Genomic DNA, 25,961 nt, shown 5'->3' on the forward strand with positions numbered 1-25,961 from the left:
GGAGGCTGAGGCAGGAGGAGTGCTTGAAGCCAGGATTTCAAGACTAGCCTGAGCAACATAACAAGACCCCGTCTCTACAAAAAAATATAAAAATTAGCCAAGCATGGTGGCAAGCACCTGTAGTCCCAGCTACTCAGGAGGCTGAGGCAAGAAGATCACTTAAGCCCAGGAGTTTGAGGTTGCAGTGAGCTATGATCGCACTACTGCACTCCAGCTTGGGCAACAGAGCAAGACCCTGTCTCAAAAAAAAAAAAAAAAAAATTAAAAAGACTCCCTCAAATCCCAGACAACCTGAATAAATAAATAGCAAATTCTAATGATATCAGAAAGAGCAGAGAGGGGTTTCATCAGGTCAATACTTTTTTAAACAGAAAAGGGAAAGAACAGAAGGCAAGTGAGATGAAGTACAAATGGCAAATGTTTGGATTTGTTGAAATGGACACTGCGTGCATGGGCTTTTGTTATATTACTCTTTATTCCTGTTTTATATATTAATTTTTAAAAGGAAAAGAATGGTGGTTCTGCTGAAAGAGCATTTTTTAAAGAGGAGAAAAGAAGGGTTTCTCAACCTTTCAACAGCAATACTGGAAGCTAGTTGGCAGGGAAGCAATGCCTTTAAAATTTTAAGAGGAACTAATTTAACTAGAATGGTATAGCTAGCCAAACTACTAATTAAGTATGAAGGTATAATAAAGACATTTTCTGACTTGCCAAGATTCAAAACACCTCCCAAGCACCCATTTTCTGGAAGCTAGGAGAAGAGGAGGGATTCCACATGAGGGAATAAGCCAAGAAAGAGGAAGACATGGAATCAGGAAACAGGATTCAGTACAGGGCAGTGGAGAAGAGAAGTCACAGGGCAAGAGCGATGCCGCAGGCTGGGACAAGAGTCAAAACGGCTCCAGGATCTCCAGAAGGAGAGAAAACAGAACTGATAGGTCACTTAATGTGTTGGACCTTATTCTGTGGAGTGTTATAATACTATAGGAGAATCTGGAAGTCATAAATAATAGTTACATGGAAAACAAAGTAAATGATTTTTTAAAGACTATGTACTAAACAAACATTATTTAAGAAAGGTCATATAATCATAACATATGACTCAATTCAACAGTAATCAATATTTATATAATCATTATGATGTAAATACTAAAGATTTAGCCAAATATTGTGAGGTAATGATACTGAGAATATTCTAGAAAAAGAAGTGGGAATGGTGGCCTAAGAGTACTAAATCTTCACCTTCCATAATAGGTAGGGAGTCAGTAGAAAATATCTAAAAATTATTACATCAAAAAAGTAACACTAAAAGCTTTTCAGTTATAAATAAAGAGGTAAACAGTGAGAAACAACAGCTAATAGATTTGAAAGTGGCCAGCACTAAGGAAAAGGACTCTGGAGTGGAAAAAATGGCAGCACAGTTTTTATTTCAAGTCCATCATATTATTTGATTTTTAAAACCATATCCATATATGACTTTGATTAAAAACAAAGTATTTTTAAACCTTCTTCACTGTTTTATTTCTTATTCAGACTTAATTTTTTTTAAGAGATGGAGGTCTCACTATGCTGCCCATGCTGGAGGGCAAGTGGCTACTTACAGGCGTGATGGTAGCTCACTACAGCCTCAAACTTCTGACCTCAACCAATCCTCCATCCTCAGCCTCCTGAGTAGGTGGAACTACAGGTACCTGCAACTGTGCCTGGCTCCAGATTTTAACATACATAGAAAACAGAATACCATCATAACTAAAATAATGGTGACAAAAACGTGAATTATTCTTTGCTGAGGCACATAACTAGCAAGCTTAAGAAAATCTATGTCTGATAGAGTTTAACATCATAAGATACACAATTTAGGTTAGCTTCTAAAATCTAAATTTCAAATTTTCATCATTGTATAAAGTTACTAACAAGCAATAGTCAGGGCTTAGTCAGAAAAGAGGAATTAATTCAAACCCACACTAGTGGCAGACACAGATCAATAAAACAACATAGAAAATCCAGAAATGGACTTACAAAAGTATAGCCAACTGATTTTTGTCAACAGTGCAAAAGCAATTCAATAGAAGAGTGAACAGTCTTTTCAACAAGTGGTGCTACAACTGGATAGGCAAAAAATAGGCCAAAAAAAAAAAAAAAGGCACCTTGACCTAAATAAACCTTATACCTTATACAAAAATTAACTCAAAGTAGACCATAGATTTAAATGTAAAACATAAATTTATAAAACTCATAGAAGATAACATAGAAGAAAATCTTTGTGGCCTAGGATTAGGAGAATTCATGGACATGATGCAAAAGCACAATATACAAAAGAAAAGAAAGTTGATAATCTGAGCTTCATCAATTTGGTCTGTGAAAGACATTGTTAAGAGGATGAAAAGCCAAGCCACAGACTGGAAGAAAAAAAAGCCACACACACAAGAAAAAAAAAATAAGTGCATGTAAAACACTGAGAAATCTAAGCATGGTCTGCAGTTTATTATATTGTGCCAGTACCAATTTTCTGGTTTTGATACTATAGTCATATTAACAATGGAGGAAGCAAGGTGAAAGGTACATAGACTTATCTGTACTATTTTCATAAGTCTATAATTGTTTCAAAATAAAAAGTTCTTAAAAATCAACTAAAAAATTCAATCCCAAAAATCTAATCTACACATCCCAAAAAGATGCCAACAAATCATATTAACAGATACTTTCACAACCACTAACATTATTTTTACATATTAAATTACTTCATCAACTATATTATCCCATGATGAGATATTAGGATCACACATTCTAATTACTTGGTGTCTTAGAATGGCCTTTCATTTAGACTAGTTTCCTCAAATAAAGTCTTTCTTTCAAATCTTATTCAAAACTGAACTGTATTCTTCAATAAATGCAAAGTAAGTAATGTTTCTAGGTCTTTGGGGGATCCCACACTAAATTCATTAACTCTGAGGAGTACACAACAGATTTTGTCCTCTACCACCTATTAATACTTAAGGGTACTGCTATTTCCTTGTCACCAAATGCTGTAAATTCTTTTACTTGTCCAATAATGTCTGTGACCCTTGTATATGCCTCAATGAAATGTTTTTTGTAAAACAAATAAAAAGACCTTGACAATGTGTTTACAGTTTGCTATTTATCGGGGGACTCAGGCTAATCAGCAGTTAGGATTGTAGGCCTAACATTAGTGTACTGGACAGACACCTTTAAGTGTGTGGATCAAAATGGGTTAGTTGCATGAGTGTTTACTGGTATGAGCAATTTAAGTATGGGTTCTCCTGGCTCAACCATGAACTAAATTTTCCTTCTCTATGCTTCATGAAAATCAATAGTATGAAAATGACACCAGACCAAAAGAAATAAGAATCAGTACAATTTGTTCTCAATTAAGTAGACCAGTATTTTACTTTTCTCATGGTACCTTAAAAGCAATCAATTAAAACAATTTACTCCAGTGGTTTAATTAGGTACATGAACGCTGAATTTTCAAAAAACGCAAAATTTCACTTTGGAATCAACCCCTTCCCCTCCCCAGGCAAGGCAACAATGAGAAACAATATTATCACAAAGCCTACTAATAAAACTTAAGTCAGACATTTTCATTTTTGTTTTATTTTTTGAATCAGTAACATACAATGATAAAAAATGAAAAGGGTTCGAAGAATATATAGTGAAAAGTCTCCCTCCCATCCTGTCCTCTAATCACCTAGTTTCTCAACTCAGAGAAAATATTACTAGTTTCTCTGGGTATCATTTCACAGAAACTCAGTGTATATACAAACATATATTCTTCCCCTTTTTACACAAACCATAGTATATGATACATGTCTCCTTACTCTGCTATTTCCACTTACCGACATCTATTAGAAATAATTACATATCCATATATGAAGCACTTCATTCTTTTTTACAACTGTGTAACATTCCATTTTATAAGGTAATAAATCCCATATTGATAGACATTTGGATAGTTTAGTCTTTTGCTATTACAAATCATTCTCCAATAAGAGATATAAATACATATGAAATATTACTTATATCTTATACTACTACTTATATTAGTATATAAAATATTTCACACATCTATGAGTATATAGGTATAATAAATCGAGAAAAATAGAATTGCTGGGTTGAAGGGTATGTGCATTTCTAATTTTGGTAGACATTGCCTAGTTAGCTGCCTTTTAATGTTGTACCAAATTGCACTCCCACCAGCAATGCCTATTTCTCCACTCAATAGCCACCACTGTTTTATTGTATTTTTTGATCCTTGTCAACTGAGAGGTAAAAAAAAAAAAGTTTTCCAGCAAGACTTTTATTTGCATTTCTCTTACTGCAAATAAGACCATTATCTACTCATATTCTTTGCCTATTTTCTATTGACATACAGGAAATAAACTTAATTTTCAAAGCTGTTAGGATAGACCACAAAGTATTAAATCAAATAGCTGCTCAGTCCAGGGCCACTATGAAATCTTTCCCAACAATATGAATAAAGCATACAAGCTTATTAGGAGGGACTGCACAGAACTAACTAGAAAATCAAGACAGCCAATTGAGCACATAATGCAGTGCCTCCTTCCCGCATTTTTCTCACCAAACCCTAGAAATAATGTAAAAGAGATTTTTTTAAGTAGTCAGTGATTACACAGCCATGCTCAAAAATTCACAGGGACCAGAAGCTGTGAAGAATCCCCATAATACATAGAAAACAGCTGGAGATGGGCTAAAAGGGGAAACAGCATCCCAGAGCAGGTGCAAGGGCCTTCAAGGGCACCATCACAAAGAGTGTGAATAGCAACTCCAACCCAAAGGCAGAAAGGCCAGAAAAAGGCCAGAGCCCAGGGACAACTAGGACAGGCTTAGCCAGGGCACCCTGAGCAGTCACCCCTGCCCAAGCCCTCACTCCCCTAGGTAGCAACAACAGGGTGCCATCTGCTAAGAACAGAGTGAAGGCAATAGCCAAGGCAGCTGAAACACCAGGAGGAACAAGTTCAGCCACGAGAAGACAAGTAGCCACTGAAGTACTCTTGCCAGAAAGTTCCACGTGCTCCCCACAGAAAGCAAAGTAGAAAACTGGGACCCAGTGGCATCTCTTCTGCAATGATTCCTGCCAAGGATTCCAAACACACACACACACACAAACACACACACACACAAACACACACACACACACACACACACACACAAAATCACCTGCTCCCAGTTTATTTGGAACCCTCAGGACCCTTACCAATGATAACCAGAATAAAATGGAACATGCAAAGCCCGCTATTCAATGACCCCCAAGAGTCCTATTGCCTTTACCATCTCACCATGCATCTAAATTAGAGTCCCCTGGCTTTCAGCTCTTCTTTCTCTAAATCTATCAGTACCTGATCCTATTTCCTGATTTCACATGTGGCTTCCATGATACTACATTCAAATCTCTCCTAGCCCCAATCTCTGACCAGAAGGCCAGTTCTATCAATATCCCTAAAACACTTAAGATTTTTTTAAACTCAATGTATTACACTGATTATAATATAATCAGTAATTTTGTTGATAACAATGATCCTTACATAAATCTATGCTAGAAATAAGTGTGCTATTCCTGATGCTTCTAGTAGTAAATCTTTCAAAGGACCTATCTTTTTTTTTATCTTTTGAAACAAGGTCCCACCCTGTCCCCCAGGCTGCAGTAGGTGGAACAATCATAACTCACTCACTGCAGCCTCAAATACCTGGGCTCAAGCAGTCCCTCCCACTTCAGTGGCCCACCCAAGTAGCTGGGACTACAAGTGCCTGCCACCATACCCACCTAACTTTTTTTTTTTTCTGGTAGAGATGGGGTCTTACTATGTTGCCCAGGCTGGTCTTGAACTCCTGACCTCAAGCAATCCTCCCACCTCAGTCTCCCAAAGCACTGGGATTACCACACCAGCCCAAAGGACCTGTCTTTAATGTTAATACAATGTAGTCAGGAACTCAATCTTAACATGTGCAAAACTGATTCAATCATCCCTCCCAAAACCAGTTACCCCTCACAACTCCCCACTACTCCCCTAAAGCTCCCATGATATAAAAATTGCTTTGAAATGTTATTTTTCCATAGTATATATAACACATCTCCCCAGGTAGATTATCCTGAGAAGTGTGAATCAGGTTTCACATTTCTTCCTTATCCCCAATTGACCTCCAGCACACTGCTAAAGAGAAAGAAATTACTCAAAAAATACTTGCTGAAATAGGCAAGGTCCCACAGCTAATAAATAGATGAAAAGAACTTCAGCCTAAACTCTGAGTAAAATTTGCTATTAAAACAGTGAGGTATCATTTTAACCCATCAAATCAGTAAAGGTTAAAAAACCTTGATGTTGTAACAGTGTGAGGGTAATAAGGAAACAGGCACTCGCACCATTAGTGTGTGGTTATTTGGCATTATCTATCCAAAATTAACAGCACACACCCATTCTACCACCAATTTTGTTTTTAAAAACTTATCCCCCAGGTAAACTCACACAAGTTGACAAGCTCTATGCATGCAGATGTTAATCATATCATTGCTTGTAATAGCAAATACACAAAATAACCTAAATGATCATCATCTGCATATTAACTACATCGTAGAATAAGGATACAATGGAATACTGTGTAGCCATTAAAAAGAATGGGGTAAATCTTAAATATGTTAATATATAAAGATATCCTAAATATCTCATGTAAAAACAAAGACACAGAATAACTCATATACACATAAATCCTTATAGATGCCTAGGCAATTTCCGGAAGGAAACACAAGCAACGGTCTAACACTGCTTACCTCTGAAGAATGGGACGGGAATGTAGGGGAGAGACTTTTCACTGTATGTCCTTCTATACTGCTTGATCTTTAACTATAAACATGTTATAATTTAAAGTAAAAAAATAAAAATATGAAATGGATTATTTTCTCCTTATCTGCTCTCCTTCAGAAAGGATCTGAATGTGCTCCTGGCTTGTGCTATCATCTCTATGTGAGTGACCCCCAAAATTAGTTAGTCTTGACTTCTTAGTCAAAACCCAATCAAAAATCTTTACTTAATGGACATTCACTTCGATGTCTTGCTATCATCTCAAATCTTAATTAATTAACATTTGCCCCCTCACCTCCACAAAATTAGCAATGACTCCAAAAGTCACTATTTCTAACAATGTTACAGGCATTCTTGGCTTGTGTTATTTCACTCACATAACCAAATATTCTTTCCACAAATATCTATTATATACTTACTATAAACGCTACGTGTTATGATAGGTATTAAAAGTACAAAAATGAATAAGACTAGGTCTCTACTATTAATGAACTCAAAGTCTAGAAGGAAAGACAATATGTCAATAAATTATTATAAGATAATATAGTACATACTACAATGGAGTTATTTATTAATATATAGAAGAAGCTACGGAGTGGGTGCAGTGGCTCACACCTGTAATCTCAGCTACTCAGTAGGCTAAGGCAGGAGGATTGCTTGAGCCCAGGAGTTCAATTCCAGCCTGGGCAACACAGTGAGACCTCATCGCTTAAAAAATTAAATAAATAATACAAATAATTTTTTTTAAAAAGCACCTATGGAAATATAGCATATTTGAGGCAGAGGGAAAAGTATGTGCAATGGTACTTTCACTTAACCAATTAATTTACTTAGTCTATATGCCAAAACTAGTCTAAGTACTTTACAATTATTGACTCACTTAGTCCCCATAACAACCCTAAGAAGGGGATACTATTATTTCAACTTACAGATTGAGGAAACTAAGGCACACAGGGCTTAAGTAATGTGACCAAGGTCCCTGAGATAGTAAATGGCAAACCCAGGATTTGAACCCAGGCAATCCAATTCCAGAGTCCCTGGTCTTTACCTCTTTACTATGCTGACTCTCCCATCAACAAGTTCTATAAGTTCTTCTATAACATCTACAATTCTACATATTATCTTTTAAATCCATCTCTTCCTTTATACTATTCCCACTGCCTCCACACTAGACCAGGCTTCTATAATCTCATATGACTAAGTGCAACAGTATCCTGATTTCTTTCCTTCTAATCTCTCAAATTTGATTCACTTTTCACACTCCACTGAGAAATTAATCCTTATAAAATAGGAAATTCAGTCCAGCATAGCAATTAAGTCCACAGTTTCTAGTGTGACCCTGCTAAGTCTGTATAGAGTTAGTTTGTTTTGTTTTTCATAGCCACAGGCTATGGAATGTATAGAGTCAGTCTGAATCACCATTTTACCACTTATAAAACCCCATTGCAGGATGGGAGAAAACAACAGTACTTATAAGGTTTTCTGAAGATGAAGCAAGATGATGCAAGCAAAGCACTTAGTAAACGACCTGGCACAGAGTAAGCTTAGGCAAATAAAAGGTCCAATATCATTTGTTTTTAATATTAGTAAAATTACCACTTCCATCATTTAATAGCTCAAACACTTTCAATGATTCTTGATTACCTGAAAAAACAGAATATTGACATTCAAGGCCCTCCAATCTGAAAGCTCATTTTCCAACTTTATTTCCAACTACCCCCAAACCCGTGGTTGGGTCTCAAACTTAAATGTGAATAAAGAAACACCTGAGGAGTATGTGGTTAAAAATACAAATTCTTGGAAGCAAAAATTCAGAATGTCAGGGTAGGGAATGGGCATCTGCATTTTTAAAAAAACATTCACAGTGATACTGATACAAGTGGTCTGTGAAGCTCAATTTTGCAAATAAGTACCATAAAAAAGTTGGGGCAAAGTGTCTTCTCAATGTCTAGCATGCTCTGCTCCTGCCAATCACATCTGTCTTTCAGCATCACATCTGGCCCACACACCTTAAACCCTATTCACTTCCTCAGAGTGGGATCCCTGTTTTCCTCTGTAATCCTAGTGCATTCATTATCTTCACCACTCATCTGGAATTCAACTACCCTTCTGATATACTTTGCCTTGCTTTGCTGTCTGATTCTCATTTAACTTTTCAGATCAGTTATTTCCCAAGTCCATTTTACCATCATTGGCAAAAACAATACTTTGAACAAGAATTTACATGCTCAATATTGTCTATTTCATTTGTGAAATATTTGATATATACACAAAATTAAATCTCCTCTTTTATGTGTATTGCCTCACTATCTCCTGATTTAGTGTGCCTGAAATGGAAAGTAAACATTAGTGGATCTGAAAATCCTAGATAACCAAATTCTGTTCTAACATCCTTAAAATATGTAAATGACACCCTAGTGCACTTGGGCTCATCTTGAGAATCCACAAATCCTAAACTATATTCTAGAGTCATCTGCCTCCTAAAAAAAGAAAATACACATGCCCCATTTGTACTTAAGACACTTTAGGGAGAAACCTCATAGTTGAAACAGGAGACCAGAAAAATAATGGCCAATGGTCACCAGCCAAAGGACATATTAAATGCCACAGGTGCCAGGAGTCCATCAAGTAATGGAACATTCTCTGAAAAGCAACCATGTTCCAAGTGCTATATTAAGTACAGTTGGGTATTCCTCTCCAGTGAAATGAGAGCAATGAAAATAAAAAGATACAAACACATAGGTAAGAACAGGGAAGGTGTGGAAGATGAAAAGTTGACAGAGGAGTGGAACCGAACCAGCAGAGCTGAGGAAACCCCAACATAAGTGCCTGCCGCCAAAGGGGACACTAACAAGAAGGAAGGCACTTCACCCCACGGAACTCTGGGAAGGCTAAACAGAGGCACAGGGAAGACGGGGCAAGGTGCAGGGCTGAAGTCTGTGGGTCTCTCTCCCCTGGAGGAGACCATTATGTGTGCTCTCCAAGGGAACCTGTCTGGAGAGACCAGGGACTCTGATGCCAAGGTTGGGGAGGGTAATGAGGTGGAAGATGAAAACAGGAGAATGAAAATAAAGTCAATTCACCACACAGTTACATAGGAGATTGCTCAGCCTCCAAGGCAGGACACTGGAGGATTCTTGTCAAGAGAAACTGAATGTGGACCATGGAAAAGACACTGACATTTAAGATCCCCCAACCACCATTTAAAAAACTGATGGCCACCTGACAGCAATGCCCACCACTCAACAAAACCCATTTACACCAAGAGCTTCCAATCAATTTTTGGAGCTTCCAATCAATTCTTAAATAAGAATGGACAGCCAAAAATTATTAAACTTCTGAGGAAAGCCTCCCACATGAAATACAGAAACCAAAACAAACTAAAGAAAGGAATCATAGAAAACAGATGATTCTAAGAAAAAAATCTAAAAATGAAATATGCTATGCCCCCAGGCACTATTCTAAGTGTTTTACACATACTGACTCATTTAATTCTCACCACGACGTATGAGGTTGTACTTTTATTTTTCTCATTGCTTAGATCATAAGTTGGCAAATTATAGCCCAAGGGCCAAATCCACCCTGCTGCCTGAAGAATGATTTTTACACTTTTAAATGGTTTAAAAAAATCAAAAGAATATTTTGTGACATGTGGAAATCATATGAATTAAAATTTCGGTGTCCATTAAGTCTTATTAGAGCACAGCCATGCTCATTCGTTTCCATGTTGTGTATGGCTGTTTTTCTGATATATCAGCAGAGCTGAGTGGCTGCCATAGAGACCACACGTGGTGCCCTGATCCTTTTATACTAAGGGCAGCACAAATCTCAATGACACAGTTATAACTCAACAGCATTTCAAGTGTCATGCATATTGCCATACTAGGACTTTTTTAAATTACCAATGAATATCTATCATGTCAAAACAAGAAAATAAGTAGACCCTGATGTCACACTTTTAAGTCACAGTGGAGTATAGATTTTTTTATCTAATTAGATGTAAAAGCATTTTGTTTATTATGTAATAGCACCATAGCTGTGCCAGAAGAATACAATATAGGAAGCATTACCAGAGTAAGCACTCATCACGATATCCTGACGCGCCCTACCACACAGCACTTACTCTCCACTCATGAGAGCAATGATCAGGAAAAATTAGAGAATTTAAAATGAAGTATCTCTTCATAGCAGAATGTCTTCCCAAAAATTAAAAAATCAAAATGAAGACTGCAACAAAAGTAAATTTGCAAATGGCTCATTTGTTAACCAAGCAAAGAAGGGCATTTATCAATTGTAAGTTAATTAAGTTGTGTTTGATAACAGCAGCCAAAGAAATGTGTCCAGAGAAAATAAACATCTTAGTCTTTCAGTGAAAACAGCTGCTCAAAAAACAGTCTGTATGGAATAATTACAGCCATGAATATGTCCAAACAAGTTAAGAAAATACAATTTCAGTACAACCTGAAGTAGAATCTGCTAGGATGCATAATAACTGACAGTGGTAAAAATGTGTCGTGTAGCTGAAAAAAAGCTTAGCTGGACAAATTTCAATGCTCTGTGAAAATGCAAGGTGTTTAAAGCCTGTGGTTATTCATTGTATTATCAGCAAGTACTATGTAGAAAATATTTGAATCTATCATGTATTTCGAAACTGAACCATCAGAGGTACACTTCATTCCTTCTCATGAACTTAATTATCACCAACTTCATGAAATTTTTGTTCACAAATATAAACTGAACATCTTGGCCAGGTGTAGTGGCTCATGACTGTATTCCCAGCACTGTGGGAGGCCAAGGCTGGAGGAATGCTTGAAGCCAGGAGTTCAAGACCAGCCTGAGCAACATAGCAAGACCCCATCTCTATAAAAAAAATTAAAAATTAGCTGGGCATGGTGGCATGCACCTGTATAGTCCCAGCTACTCAGGAGGCTGAGGCAGTGAGCTACAAGGACACCGCTGCACTCTAGCCTGGGCAGCAGAGTCTCAAAAAAAAAAAATTAAAAAATAAAGCTGAACATCTTGACGTGTCCTATCACATAACAATACAATGGCTTAGCAATGGCAGAGTTTTACTGAAATTTTTCAAGCTCAGAATTGAGACTGAAATTTTTCTGAATGAAAAGAAATACCCCCCAACCACTATTATATTATCAAACACTGAAAGGCTGTGGAAATTAGTTTTTGCTGCAGACTTGATAGTATTTCATAATGAATTCTACCTAAAACTAAAAGGCTAACAGTGCCTACATGTAAAACCTATACAGAGGTAAAGTCATTTCAAGAACAATTGACATTGGTGAATTACAAGTAATGTCAAGCTGCTTTATGCAATTCCAATGCTGTGAAAAATTAAAACAAGATCTCCATTCCCACACAAATATGCAGGAGATATATTTTCCAAAATCAAAGTAAGAGTTTCAGCAGCATTTTTCAGACCTCAATGCAAGTACAAAAGAATATTCTACATTTCAAAAACCACTTAACTGCGCAATTAGAAGCTTCCACCTAACCCTCAATTGGAAATGATTAGTATGCACAGTAATGATTTGCTAAAAGGTAAGTATCAAGAAAAGAATCTAACAGAATTCTGTAAATGCTTCCCAAGCAAAGAATGTGCTCTATTAAAACCATATGGGCTGGGCACAGTGGCTCACATTTGTAATCTCAGCACTCAGGGAGGCCAAGGTGAAAGGATCACTTGAGGCCAGGAGTTCAAGACCAGCCTGAGCAACACAGAGACCCTGTCTCTACAAAAAAGTTAAAAATTAGCTGGGTGTGGTGGTGCACGCCTATAGTCCTAGCTACTTGGGAGGCTGAGGCGGGAGGATCTCTTGAGCCCAGGAGTTCAAGGTTACGGTGAGCTGTGATCGTGCCACTGTACTCCAACCCGGGTAATGGAGTGAGGCTCTGTCTCAAAAACAAAAACAGAAACAATACAACACCATATATTCATGGGTTGATATCAGTATTTGGCAGTACCCGAGTTAAGAAGATATTTTCGAAGATGAAATATGTAAAATCTCATTACAAATTAGCAACAGATGGACATTCATAATCAACTTTGATAACAGGGAACATTAACTTTAAATCTCAATTAAGCAAAATGTTATCCCCTCCTCTGCCCAAAATAATTTCATTCTTCTCATTAGCAAACCTTTATTGCAAAAATTGTTCTCAATCATTAGTATTGCATTTTGAATTTTATTAATAAAAACCTTGTAGAAAAATTTTCTCTCTTGTTATATAAGTACCTACATAATATCCTTCTCATTTTGACTCTTGGTCCATGAAGGCTAAAATATTTATGATCTGGTCCTTTACAATAAAATGTCTGCCAACTCCTAGCCTACATGAACAAACTAGAGCAAAGAAAGGTTAAGTAACTTGCCAAAGATTACAGAGCTAAAAAGTGGCACACCAAGTTTCAAACCCAGGCAGGATGGTATAGTACTGCTTCATGAACCAAGAAGACGATGTCATAAGAGGGAAATAATCAAACAACAAGAAAGGACATTTGAAATTAAAAATGAGATAAAAAGTTCCATAGACAGGAGAAAATATATGGTCAAGGAAACTCCCAGGCTGCAGTGAGCTATGATCACACTACTTAACTCCAGCCTGGGCAACAAAGCAAGACTCTCTCTCTAAAAAAAAAAAAAAAAAAAAAAAAAAGGAAAAAGAAAAATAAAGAAAGAAAAGAAAAAATAAATGGCAAACAAGAAGCAAGAAATTAGAAAATTAGAAGATCAATTTAGAAAATCTCAATATATTAATAATAAGAGTTCCAAAAGGGAAGTGCAAACAAAATAGAGGCATGTTAAACTGTCAAGTCAGGAACTGTGAAGAGTCTGATATTTTACCTTACTGGCAAAGCTAACAAAGACATGAGGCCTCTGGAACAGGGATAAAAAACAATGTATCACTCACTGCAATAGCAGTAGCGGTCTCCTGGGCACCAATTCCTAAGGGTCTTTCAAAGTATTTGATAAAAATTAATAATATGTTCATGGAAAAACTAAACAAACTGGGAGAGGGAGGAAGAACCAAGTAAACTCAACAGCAGTGAGCAATATTTATATAGTCACCATAATGTAAACACTGGACACTAAATTAACCAAGAATTCCTCTACACCTGTACTGGATGGGCTGGAAGAGGGGAAGGAGGAGGAAGAGCACCTCATTACCATAGCAAGCTGCCAACAGATACTATTATCTAAAATTGATAAATCACAAAATCGTAATAGCAACATAGACATATTATTTATAAACACAGAGGTAAGTATCAGAAGAAAATGCTTAGAAGAGTTTTTAAAAGGAGTTGTCTCTGGGGACCAGACTAAAAAGTGGAGATGGGTAAGAGTACTGCTGATTTTTTATAATCTGTCTTCTAGTATTACTTATCTTTTCTAACAATATACAAGTATTACTTTAAGTAGAAAAAAATAACTTTAAAATAAGTTGTAGAGAACATGCTTTTTACTATTTCACAGTCATTCATAGAAACAACTCAACGGTGCAGGGTTGAAAAACCAAAACAAGCAATACCCAAGCTATATCACATTATGGTTATATAATCACAAGGAGTCTGTCAATATTCAATAAATATTTTCTGAGTGTCCACTATGTGACCAGCACTATGCAAAGTGCCAAGGTTAAAATCGTTAAGAATGGAATTTACGTACAATCTAGTAAGAGATACAGATAAATCAATATGAAATTATAATATGGCAACTATTCGAGACTCAGGGAAAGCTTTCCAGAGGTCAGACAATAAAAGTAAAGACCCGAAGGGTAAGGAGGATTGGCCTGGTTGGACGTGGGAGTTCAGAAACTTCCAAAGCAAAGAGAACAGCATGTGTGAAGGCCTATTGTTAAGAAATAGCAGGCAAGACCCATTCAAGTAACTGAAAGCAGTTCTAACATATCTGGAGCAGGGAGAGAATCAAAGCGGAAGCCTAAGAGGCCAGAATATTGTAAGCTGTTGCTTGGCGGTTTACCCAGAGACTCACTAAAGGACATGTCTTCTTACTCTGCAGTTTAATTGTAACCACACAATTGCATACATCCCTAAGACTTCCATACCATGAACTCTACCCCTATACCTGGATGATTCCAAAATATTTATGTCTAGTCTAGAACTGTCTGGTGAGTGCCAGACCCATTTTTCTGATTGCTTGTCATCCATCACCATCTGGTGTTCCAATGGCACCTAGAACTCAATATGTCTAATACTGAAACTTAATAAATATCCTTCCTCCATTCACCTCCAGTTCCTATCTTTTTACACCATCCATTCAGATACCCAAGTCCAAAAACCTGAGGGAAGAGAAGAAATTAACTAATAGTTAATAGTATATATACTGCTAGATATATAGGAGGTATTTTCAGGCTGGTGCGGTGCCTCACATCTAATCCCAGCACTTTGCGAGGCCAATGCTGGAGGATTGCTTGAGGCCAGGAGTTTGAGATCAGCCAGGACAACAAAGCGAAACCCCCATCTCTACAAATAATTTAAAAATTGGCCAGGTATAGTGGTGTGTACCTGTAGTCCCAGCTACTTGAGAGGCTAAGGCACAAGAATCACTTGAGGCCATGATAAGCTATGATCACACCACTGTACGCCAGCCTGGGCAACAAAGCGAGATCCTGTCTCAAAAGGAAAAAAAAAAAAAAAAAGAGGTATTTTCATTTAATTCTCTAACAAACATATAAAGGAAATATTAGGCCCATTTTACAGATGAGAAAACTGAAATTCAAAAAGGTTGAGTAAAATGCCAAAGTAAATAAATGACAGAAGTAGAATTCAAACCTAGAGTTTTAGGAAGTATGTAGGTTAGTCTGGACTCCACAGACAGAGAAATTATGAAGTATGGCAGAAAAAGCTAATCACCTACCCAATCTCTAGTCCTCTCTTCCTTTTAATTAACAGAACTCTGATTTTTCTGGCTAGGCACATTCCTGTCCAGCTAAAGGATATGCTTAAGGCTCTTTATGAGTGGACAGCTACTTCTTTGTCTCTTCCTCCATCCTGCTGCCTGGAACAAGGATGTTTTAGCTAGAACTCCTGCAGCCATCCTGTACCCAGAAATCAAGGGCCACATCCCAGGGATGACAGAATAAGAAATGCAGAGAGGCTGGGTCCCTGATGACAGTGTAGCTGTCATACCAGCCTTGAATTGTCTACCTCTGGACTTCCTTCACATGAGAACAAACTAATAACATGTTTAAGCTGTTATTTTTCAGGTCTCTGTTACTCATAACCAAACCTAATCCTAAGTGACAGGAAAGGCCTTCAAAGTATTCTAAGAGAAAAGTGAAGGGATGCATGAGCTATTTTAAAGAAAGAATTGTCAAGATTCAATGACTGACTCAACCTAACAAAGAAATTTATTATCAGTCATATGACATACAAAAGATTTTTAAAAAATAATTCTTCCAATGTCCTTATTGGAGTTTTAGCCATTTTTGGTGTCCACATTTTTAAAGAATGTGATAAAAATTAGAGAACATATCAAAAAGTACTAACCAAACTTCCTTAAAGGAATGAAGAAAATAAAGCCTTTTAGTAAGTAAGACCTATAAGTTGTTCCCAACTCCACTAGTTTTTTTTTTGTCTAAAAATAAGTAATATTGGAACACATGGTGTTTAGAGAAAAAATAAAAAATAAAAAAATAGAAATAAGTAATGTGAGAATAACTTACAAACCATTTACAAGCAGAGCATTAACGCCACTAAAACTTTACCAGGGGAAATAACCTTGAAGACAGGACCAGATATTTAATAACTCCCATTGCACTTCCTGATACGTAGAACACTAAAATACACCACTGTCAGATAGCTAAGACCTTCACATCTAGAGACAGTGAAGACTTCACCAGCTAAGTAGGAAAGTGGGAACCCCCCCAGGAAGCAGGATGACAAACTACAGGGCTTCAGGAAATCCTCTCCACCTCTCAAATTAGTCTTTTCTCTCTGACCCTAGGAAAGGAAGAGCAGCAATGGCCATGTTGTCACTCTGGTTTTCAGGCCCACAGCACTCAACCATGCCCAGCCGAGTCACAGAAAGAGAACTTGAGAAGGGACTGGCTTCAAGTCAGTAACTCACTCTGCCTGAAAATTTTCTCTCACTTTCATTAAGAGTCTCCTCTTCCTGCAAAAATTCGGGGTGCTTTTATCTCCCACTGAGACAGAGAGTCCCTGCCCTCTCACCCTGGGCAAGAGAACCATCATTGCTGCAGAGTGTCCTGTGTTTTCAAGTATCAGTTTAGCATTTTAAATATATATATATATATATATGTGTGTGTGTGCATGCACACACACACACACATTCAGATTACAAATATACAATATTTTTTATCCATGAATACGAAAAAGGAGACCAAAAGGAAATACAGAAAAACTTTACAGGAAGTTATCATGCTTTTATACTTAATCATTTTTAAAGGTCTCATTTTACCAAAGCTTACACTCTAAGTGTCACAGCTATTTCCCATATATTTGTTTGTAGTCACTAAAAAGAAAAATGGAACAGTCCTCTCTAGCTCTATCCATTCCCAATATCTACAATTCTACGTGAAAGATGGCCCTCTCATTGCATGTATAGCACCAAAGGAAATCATCTACTTTCCTAAACCTCAGCAAAATATTCCAAAACACTTCGTGGTTGGCAGAAAACATAACCTCCAAAGACATCCACAACCTAATTCGTGGAACCTGTGGCTGTGTTATCTGCAAATGGGACTTTGCAAGTCTTACTAAAGACCTTGAGATGGGAAAATTATCCTGAATTATCCAAGTTGATCTGATACGATCATATGAGTCCTTAAAAGCAGAGAACTTTTCCCAGCTGTGGTCACAGACGAGACTACACAAGAATGATCAGAGAAATGCAACATTGGTGGCTTTGAAGACAGTGACTGGTGGCTCCCAAGCCAAGGAGAGTGGCAACCTCTAGGAGCTGGAAGAGGCAAGGAAACAGATGCTCCCCTAGAAACCTCCCGAGAGGAGTACAGCCTTGTTCACACACTGAGTTTAGCCCAGTGAGAAACATTTCAGATTTTTAACCTATAGAACTACAAAATAATAAATGTATATTATTTTAAGGCACTAAATTTGTAATTTGTTATAGCAGTCATAGAAAATCAATCCACACACATTAAACAATTTCTCACAATATGTGAAATTATCTAAAGGAGAAAAACATAATCAAATTGCCCAAATACTTAGAGCAATATAAGAGTTTTTTGTACACGTTGCTGTGTATTTCATTTCTATTTCTCTCCTGCCCTCACAAAATTCCATTCATTAAAAAGCCAGCCAAAGTGACAATTCTTCAAACTTTTTGTAGAATGAGCCATATTAATCAAAAAAGGGAACATTCAGAGGCCCAGCACAGTGGTGCACACCTGTAATCACAGCTCTTTGGGAGGCCAAGACAGGAGGATGGCTTAAGGCCAGGAATTTGAGACCAGCCCAGGCTGGTGAGATCTCATCTCTACAAAAAAAAACTTTTTAAAAATTAGCTGGATGCGGTGGCATGCACCTGTAGTTTCAGCTATTCAGGAGGCTGAAGAAGGAGGATCACTTAAGCCCAGCAATTCACAATTGCAGTAAGCCATGATCGCACCACTGCTCTCCAGCCTGGGCAACAGAGCAAGACCTGGTCTCCAGGGGAAAAAAAAAAAAATGGAACAGTCAAGATAGCAGTATCTAGTGGAAAAACCAGGAGACAATTATGCTATATTTTTCAGAGAGTCAGACATAACAGCGTTCACACAGTTTATTCCCCTTGTATCAAATGGATACCATATTTTTAAAAAATACAGGCGGGGTGCAGTGGCTCAAACCTATAATCCCAGCACTTTGCAAGGCCAAGGCAGGAGGATTGCTTGGGGCTAGGAATTCAAGACCAGCCTGAGTAACATAGGGAAACCCAGTCTCTACAAAATATTTTAAAAAGTACCCAGGCATGGTAGCACACTACTTGGGAGGCTGAGGCAGGAAGGATCACTTAAGCCCAGGAGTTAGAGGTTAACAGTGAGCTATAATTGTGCCACTGCACTCCAGCCTGGGAAAGTACAGATCACAAGAGCGAGACCGTGTCTCTAAAAAATAAAATAAATTTAAAAATAAAAAATACAGTAAGTCCTTCTAGATATTGATGATATTATGAGCTTACTACTATTTTTTATAAGTGTGATAATGGTATTGTGGGCATATTAAAAAGAGAGAGCAACTCAATCTTCTACAGATATATATACTAAAATATTTACAGATAAAATGTATGCCTATGATTTCCTTTAAAATAACTGGGAGTGGGGATAGGAAAGGATAGGGATATAGATGAAACTAAATTGGCATGAGTTAATAATTATTGGACCTGGGTAATGTGTCTGTGGGAGTATATTATATTATGTCACTGTTCGAACTTTTCTATATTTAAAAGATGCTAGAACAAAAAAAATCCTTGACCTATCTGTCATAACACAGACTTCGTAACAGCTGAATCTCTTTCCTATTCACATTGCTCCACCTCAATTCTCTGCCACTTAATCCACTGGCAACTGATAGCTTCATCAATTATACTTTTTTTTTTTTTTGGGACAGAGTCCTCATTCAGTGGCCCTGGGTGGAGTGCAGTGGCATCATCATAGCTAATTGCAACCTCAAACTCCTGGGCTCAAGTGGTCCTCCTGCCTCAGCCTCCCGAGTTGCTGGGACTACAGGCTCCTGCCCCGATGCCCAGCTAATTTTTGTATTTTTAGTAGAGAGAGGGTCTCACTCTTGCTCAGGATGGTCTCAAACTCTGCTCAAGCAATCCTCCCACCTCAGCCTCCCAGAGTGCTAGGATTACAGATGTGAACCATCTCGCCCAGCCAATGATTCCTTTTTAATCCCAATTCATTTTGCCCTATTTATTAACTTTATGAGCTTAAGCAAGTCACCTAACCTGTAAAAGATTGGTTCTTTATTTGCAGAATGGGAATATTCACACTTGCCCAGTCTATCTCTGAGCTGCTGAGAGGATTATCTGAAATAAAAACTGCAAAGCTAGATAATCATTCTAGAAATCCACATATTCACAAATTTCATCCTATAGATCCTCTTCTCTTCCACCTCCAGTTCTTCTCTTGAGCCCTCATCAGCCCAAGCACCTGGGTTCCTGTGGTAAGGTTACACTCCTCCCCACCGCCTCCACTCCCCAAGTTTTCATACCTTTCAGCACAGCACGCTCTCCACACACCCCTCTCCAACCTCCCCTTCTCTTTGAAGGCTCTCACTCTATCAGCCCCTCGTAGGCAGTCTATTCTGGGTACCCCCCTTGCTAACCCTATTATAATCATCCCACCTCCTCTCTACCCCTTGTCAGTACTTCGATCCAATCAGCTTTATCACCCCACTACCTTCAAAGCCCTCTACTGCCCCCAGTTCACAAACACCCACCCTTTCTTTCATCCTTCAGTTAAAACACAATTGCTCAGGCAAATCCATGGGACAGAAAGTAGATTGGCACTTGCAGGAGGTGGGGAAGGGGACAATGAGGAGTGATTGCTATGGGGTACGAGCTTCTTTTGGGGGTGGTAAAAATGTTCTGAAGTTAGATGGTGGTGACGGTTGCAAAACCCCGTGAATATACTAAAACCACTTAACTGCACTGTTGAAGGGTGAATTTTACGGTACGTGAATTATATCTCAATAAAATGTATATGTAAAAAAAGAAAAACAAACAACTATTGCTCACCCTGCCTATCACACGCCCATTTGTCAGGCCAGCGTCGCCCCATCTCCGGAAGCATCGACTTGCCCTTCGGCAACCCCCCAAGTCCCAGCACCAGACTGGACAGAGGTCCCTCCCACTCTTGATTAACACACCCCCTCGGCGCTCGCGGGGCGGGGGCTGCCAGGGCCCGCTCTCGCAGCTCAGGCCCAGCCCCGCGGGGTGGCCCAGCCCCCGCCGGTGGGAAGGGGCCCGTCTCCCCCGCGCTAGCGGAGCTCCCCTCACCTCCCGGCGCTGAGGGGGAGCGGAGAGTGTCCCCAAGCCGCTCTGACAAGCGGCGGGAAAGCTGGGCCGGGGGTGGCCCGCCGGGCTTCCAGGCAGGGCCGCGCTGCCGGGGGCGGCGCCACAGCCCACCTGTCTCAGCCGGCGGGGAGATCTGCTTCCCGCTCCACGGACGGACGGACTGACGGACGGGCGGACGGGCGGGTGGCAGAGGGGATAGGTAGAAGCCGCGGTCGCCGCCGCAGACCGGGGTGGCGCACGCCGACTCAGGCCTCCATGTTTCCACGTCTCTGCGGGTCCGGCTCCGGTTCCGGCTGCAGCTCGGCTCGGGCTTGGCTCCAGCCCCGGTCGCTCCGGTGCGGAGGCAGGGAGACCGCAACAGAAGAGGGAAGCGACCGTGAACGCGGCTAGGGAGCGAACGGCCGGGCGCGCGCCAGCCGGGCGGTCACGTGGCGCGCGACGCGCGGGTGCCTCTGGGAAATGTAGTCCCTCGGGCCTCTCTGGCTACTTCACCCTCCTAGCACCTCCTGGGCAGCCACGAAGCCACGTGGCCAAATCGCTGGCTCGATTACCCTGCACCGTTTGTTCTGGCGGCTTCCCTCTCTTAAGGGAGGCCCCTGTCAATTCCAACTGAACAATCATCCCAAAGTCAAGCAGTTTCTTGAGAGACTCGGAAGAATTGAGAAATAGGAAAATACTTTTTGATGGAAGCAGCAGCCTGCAATATTGTCAGAAAGGACAGGTCCCACAGGAAAGAGTATCAACATGGTGTAGTGCCAAAAGTATGGAATTTGAAGTCAAATGAGCTGAGATTACCAGGTTGACATCCTTGAGCAATTACTTTGCCTCTCCCCGCTAGTGTCCTTATCTAAAATATGCACATGAGAAATATGTACATGAGGATGAGTCTGCCGTACATGATTGTTGACATTACAGCAGTAATTAATAATTCACATTATATGTTGTTTTCTATTTAATGTGCACTGTTATCTTGTTTATTTCTCAAAATAAACGTATAGAACAGATATCACTGTTATTTCCATTATATAGTCATTATGGGCCAATGTACTCTTTAAAGTACTATACAAATATTATTCTTTTCCAGCATTGACTAACAATAAGTTCACTAAGCTTGCAGAATTATAACAAGAAAACATTAAAACCCAAGGTACCTAGCTAAAAAGAGATGGGCACTACTCGGCAGTCATTGTAAAAAATGCTATGGATGCATATTTATTTGAAAACATAATACATTGAGTGGAAACAGTATATATAGCATTACCCAATTTTCATAAATGAATTGTATTTGTAATACTTATGTATATGTGCCCAGGGAGAAAAAAAGACTAAAAAAATACTAACAATATTACAACTTTGGGTAATGAGATCATGTGTGACTAAAATTAGTTTTTCCCTATGTGTTTTCTACTTTTCATGCAAGGAATATGAACTACATGTATAATTTTACTTTTAAATTGTAGCAAAAAGAGAATTCAAGCATCAAAACCAAACTCAAAGCATTTTGTAATTTTGCCTAGTGTACACTTTACTGCTCCCAAATTGACCCAGCAACAGTTATGAGCATCTCTTTAGAACTGGCTTTGTAGACCAAGAAGCCAGGCAAACGTCATAAATCAGAGGTACAATTAGGAATGGTTTTTACAATCTAGGAAAGCGTAAGTCAGAGTAGCAGTCCTTCAGTAACTTTATTGTGCATGTAGTGTGTGAAGTATTATCCTTGGTCATCAACTTTCAATACTGCCTGCAGAAGTATCATGATAACTGTTACTAACTCAACTACAGGGTCTAGTTAGTGCAGAAACACCAGTAAGAAAGCCATGAAATCCTTCTAAATGAAATGGAGTATCCTGGATTGGATCCTGGAAGCAAAACAGTCAATAGTGGGAAAACTGATGAAATCCAAATGAAGTCTGGAGTTTAGATAAGGATATTGTACCAATGTTAATTTTTTAGTTTTGACAAATGTACCATAGTTATGTAAGATGTTAACATTAAAGGAAGCCAGGGGAAGGATATATGGTAACTCTCCGTATCTTGCAAGTCTTCTATAAATCTAAAATTATTCCATCTGGTAGGCAAGATAATGGGCCCCCCTACAGATGCCTACATCTTAATCCCCAGAACCTGTAAATATTTTGGGTTACATGGCAAAGGGAAACTAAGGCTGCAGATGGCATTAAGATGGCTAATTAGTTGACCTTAAAATAGGGAGATTATCCCTATCCTAGCCATTCCAATTAGGTCTGACAGGGAAGGAGACAGGAGTGGAATGGCTCCTAGCAGTTGCTTGAATATACCAGGCATGCTCCCAGCTCAGGGCTTTTTAAACACCTGCTCTTTCCTCTGCTTGAACCATTCTTTTCCTTTTTTAAATGGTTAACATTGTATTGCATGCCAGATACCAGACATCGCTGTAGGCACTGGGATGTTACAGATCAACTAAATTATTTATTACCTTTAAGGAGCTCATATTCTGGTAGGAGATGACAACAACGAAATAAACAAACATTATAATTAAAGAACTTAGACCACTGTAAAGACTTTCTTCCTTGTCTCCTCTAAGACTCTGGTCAAATGTGACATTATCAAAGAGCCTTTTCTGTTTACCCTGTATAAAATACCAATACCTCCCAACCCTCACCTCCTCTCTACCACTCCAGCACTCTCACTCTTTTTGCATCTTGATATTCCTACATGACATTTAATCACCTCCTGACACATTATATAGCTATCTGGAACGCAAGCTCCATGAGGCAGGAACTTTGTTTGGTTCATTGTCACAGCCCAAGGTTCACAGTGGGCACTTAGCAAGCATTTTTTTAATTAAATATTCAACCCTTTCATCAGGAGTTATGGGTTAAATTATGTTCCCCCCCTCAAAAAAAAAAAAGTTTCTATGTTGAAGTCCTAACCCCTAGTATCTCAGAATGTGACCTTATTTGGAGATAGGGTCTTTACAGAGGTTACCAAGTTAAAATAAGGTCACTTGGATAGCCCTCAATCCAATATGACTGGTGTCCTTATAAAAGGGGGAAAATTTTAATTTCCGTTGTGATTTCTTATTTGATCTACTAGATTTTTAAGAGTGTGTTATTTAATTTCTACAAAATGTGAATTTTCCATGGTTGTTTGAGCCTGTAATCCCAGCCACTCAGGAGGCTGAGGCCAGAGGATCGCTTGAAGCCAGGAGTTCGGGATCAGATTGGGCAGCATTGTGAGACCCTGCCTCTAAAATAAATAAGGAAATAAATAAATAAATAAATAAAATTTCTCTGCCTGTGTTCTATAAATGGAACAAGAAAGCCTGGATGACAACACATCCGTTTATAGCATGGTCTACTGAATATTTTAAGCCCACTGTTTAGACATATTGCTGAGAAAAAAATATTTGTTTCAAAATATTAGTGCTCATTGACAGTTCACCTGGTCACCCAAGAGTTCTGATGGAGATGTACAAGGAGATTAATGTTGTTTTCATGCCTGCTAACACAACATCCATTCTGTAGACCACAGATTTAAAAGTAATTTTGACTTTCAAGTCTTATTAAGAAATATATTTCTTAAGGCTATAACTGCCATGGATAGTGATTCCACTGATAGATCAGGGCAAAGTAAACGGAAAACCTTCTGGAAAATGTTTACCATTCTAGACGCCATTAAGAACATTAGTGCTTCAGGGGAAAAGGTCAAAATATCAACATCAGGCTGAGCATGGTGGCTCATGCCTATAATCCCAACTCAGAAACTTGAGGCAAAAGGATTGCTTAAGGCCAGGTGTTCAAGACCAGCCTGGGTATTTTGTTATAGCAGCCCAGAAGGACTGAGACAAGGTACTTATTTACTTTTCCCCATATTACAGCCCCAAGTAGTTAAATACACTTCCCAACATCACAAAGCTGCCAAGTTGTGATTTGCACCCAGGCAGTCTGGCTGTAGAGCCCACACTCTTACTCACTGGCAAAGGCCTTCTCAAAGCTCTTTTTGCCAACACCACCAGTCTCTGAAGACTCACACTGGACTGCCTTGGAATTAGCTTGCCTTCCCAACTAAATCGGACTGTAATACCTGGGTATACTGGTTTGCTAGGGTGCCATACCAAAGTACCACAGACTGGGTGGCTGAAACAACAGACATCTATTGTCTCATGGGCCTGCAGGCCAGAGGTCTGAAATCAAGGCATCGGCAGCTTTGGTGCCTTCCGAGGCTGTGAAGGAGACTCTGTTCCATGCTCGTGATCTCCAGTGTTGCTTGGCTTGTAGAAAGATCACCCCAAACTCTACCTTGATCTTCATATGGCCTTTTCCCTGTATGTGTTTCTGTGTCCAAATTTTCCCTTTTTATAAGGACACCAGTCATGTTAGATTAGGGCCCACCCTAGTGACCTCATTTTAACCTAATTCTATCTGCAATGACCCTGTTTCCAAATAAGCTGTGTTAAATAAAATTTACAGGGCCCATTTGTTTAGACTGAGCTCCTGCACTAGGCCCAAAAGACCAAACCCAACTGGAGTCCCTCAGGCCGGAGTTCCATGTCACCAAGCCGAAACTAAGTTGTGTATGTGACTTTCTGAGAAATCAGGAGTAACAGATGATAGCCAAATTCCCAAAAAGCCAGCTTTGGTCTGCATAAGGAAGTCCCCTCTGCTTTAACCTTTACAAAGAAAATAACTTTAGAGTGAAAAAAAAGGGGTTAAAAAAAACAACAACAACAACAAAGAAAGTAACTTTGAAACAATCTGCTTTTTTTTTCTGTCTCTGCTTTCTTTAACACTTTTCTGTCTATTAAACCAATGCTTAGCCCAATTCTGGAAGTGAAAATAAAACCCAGTTAAGGGCTGGGCATAGTGGCTCACACCTGTAATCCTAGCACTCTGGGAGGCTGAGGCGGGAGGATTGCTTGAGCTCAGGAGTTCCAGAGCAGCCTGAGCAAGAGTGAGCCTCCCGTCTCTACAAAAAATAGAAAAATTAGCCAGGCATTGTGGTGCATGCCTGTAGTCCCAGCTGCTTGGGAGGCTGAGCCAGGAGGATCACTTGAGCCCAAGAGTTTGAGGTTGCAGTGAGCTATGATGCCACCACTGCACTCTAGCCTCTAGCCAGGGCAACA

At 39.2% G+C, this 25,961-nt stretch overlaps 1 protein-coding gene across 2 annotated transcripts in view; it reads right to left on the bottom strand.

Moving 5' to 3' along the window:
- DYM (dymeclin) overlaps nucleotides 1–21,287 on the bottom strand; it is a 273,454-nt gene extending 252,167 nt beyond the window's left edge. The window contains exon 1 of one of the 2 annotated variants that reach the window (XM_045528017.1): nucleotides 20,969–21,287. The gene's annotated coding sequence lies outside the window, so the exon portion shown is untranslated. Of the gene's footprint in view, nucleotides 1–20,839; nucleotides 20,859–20,968 lie in introns of those variants that run through there. The other variant, XM_045528018.1, reaches the window with a different exon arrangement.
- Between the last annotated feature and the right edge of the window lie 4,674 nt (nucleotides 21,288–25,961).

Source organism: Lemur catta, chromosome 16 (genome assembly GCF_020740605.2).
Source record: "Lemur catta isolate mLemCat1 chromosome 16, mLemCat1.pri, whole genome shotgun sequence".
NCBI classification, from domain to species: Eukaryota; Metazoa; Chordata; class Mammalia; order Primates; family Lemuridae; genus Lemur; species Lemur catta.